This window comes from Oryzias melastigma, linkage group LG22, assembly GCF_002922805.2.
Source record: "Oryzias melastigma strain HK-1 linkage group LG22, ASM292280v2, whole genome shotgun sequence".
Classification (NCBI taxonomy): Eukaryota; Metazoa; Chordata; class Actinopteri; order Beloniformes; family Adrianichthyidae; genus Oryzias; species Oryzias melastigma.
The window spans coordinates 411,951-413,867 of NC_050533.1; the positions used below are offsets into that span (position 1 = coordinate 411,951).

Sequence of the window (1,917 nt, forward strand, 5' to 3'; positions counted from 1 at the left end):
ACCTCTCCTGAGTAAATTGTGGTGCTTTTGTCTGTCATTTACTGCAGCGTTTTCTTGGTAAATCAATTAAAGAAGCGTGAGATGGTTGCAGTTGAAAGGCGGTGCCAGCACCAGAGCAGACGGGGATGAAAGCGGGGGCCGGGGGGCCGGGGGGGCCGTGCGCCCCGATATTTGATACTCTGGCGGCCCGCTGTGTGATTTACGGTCACGTGTGGAGCGGCGGGTTTATTACAGGTACGCCCGAGCCGGGCCGTCCGTCCTCACGCGGGGTCGGGGTTAAAAGTGCACTCGCCGCTCTGCTGAAGCGCCGGTCGAAGCGGCTGCAGAGCTGACCGGGTCGGAGCCCTTCAGGAGGTTCTGCTGCTGCAAACGGATCCGTCCGGTTCCACAGACCTTCTGTTTACAAGCAGGCGAGCAGAACAGTTTGTCCACAGCTGCTAAATGGAACAAACACAGAAGCAACAAGCACACACTCAGGAGCGTGCACGCTGCTTCTCACACCGCAGAGGGATTCAGAACGCCAGCGTGCACGCCGCCTAATTGGGTCTGCCGGAGCTGAAATCTATTAGCAGGAGGCGAGCAGCCGGGCAGACACACCTCTGAGCGGCTCTTCTGGCTCTTATTAGGCGCTGGCTCCAGCTTTCATGTGACCTTCCAAACGGAGCTGCAACTCTCCAACAGCGATCCAAGGATTTTCAATCAGAGGATTTTCCCTCCTTTCACTTTCTGACCAGCGGAGCTGCTGCGTCCAAACCAGGATTTATCCTCCACATCCTGGAGCTGAGCTCTGTCACTTTGACCGTTTCTGAACGTCTCTGAACGTCTCTGAACGTCTCTGAACGTCTCTGAGCTCAGAGGTGGAAACCTGGTCCTCTACAAACGTCTAAAGGAAGCTGAACGTCTCTGAGCGTCTCTGAGCGTCTCTGAACATCTCTGAACGTCTCTGAACATCTCTGAACGTCTCTGAACGTCTCTGAACATCTCTGAACGTCTCTGAACATCTCTGAACGTCTCTGAACGTCTCTGGGCGTCTCTGAACGTCTCTGGGCGTCTCTGAACATCTCTGAACGTCTCTGAACGTCACACAGTTCCCTGAACATGTGGCGCATAAAAGTCAAAGCCTTTTTTCACGCCGTCTCTTCAACGTCCGTCACTCAGCGACCCCCCCATCTTTCACTTTTACTAATAAGAACATCTATCTTAGATCTGAAGGGTCCTGCAGGCTCCGCCCCCTGGCGCCTCCACAGCCCCTTTCATCTGGGGGTCAGAGCTGAGTGTTTCATAAACCTGCTGGACTTCAGCTTTTTCCCAGAATTCCTGAAAACTTTAATCAAAGTCCAGTTTTGATGTGAAGCTTTTATTTTGAAGGGAAGTATGGGGGGGGGCAGCGTCACGTCACTTCTGCGTTCAGACGGTGTCCCAAAATGGAGTTATCCCCCTTTAAGAGGCGGGGCTTGGTGCATCTCAGCCTGGGGTGTGGTTGGGGGGGGCATAGGGTTAACCCAGAGACAGTCGGGCTGGAGTTACAGCTTTTCATTAACCTGGAAACCCCCCAGTTACATGGTTCATGGGCTGGTCTCAGCTCACTTGGAGGTAACAAAGGGTGTCGGGCGGCACTTTCCGCGGGGGGCGGCGTGCTCGGGGCGCCCCATCTGACTCTGATCAGGTCCCCCTTCTCATTAGAGAGCCTGAAGTTCTTCTTGCTGGGATCCTGTTTCATGAAGCTCCGCCCACACAAACAAACCCTTAAAGCAGCCCCCCACCACCCCGCCCCAACGCTCGCAGGTTCCTGTGATGGGACAACTCTCACTGTGACTGTGTCCCCAGTCCTGTGTTTCAGCATCCGTCCGGGTGGACTGGTTCTGGTTCTGGTTCTGGCTCTGGTTCCAGCCATAAATGACCCCCCCCACCACCAAA

General features: G+C 54.8%; 1 protein-coding gene across 6 annotated transcripts in view; it reads left to right on the forward strand.

Moving 5' to 3' along the window:
- The window catches only part of slc25a21 (solute carrier family 25 member 21), a 92,885-nt gene that overhangs the window by 56,278 nt on the left and 34,690 nt on the right, over nt 1-1,917 (forward strand). The gene's annotated exons all lie outside the window — the stretch shown is intronic.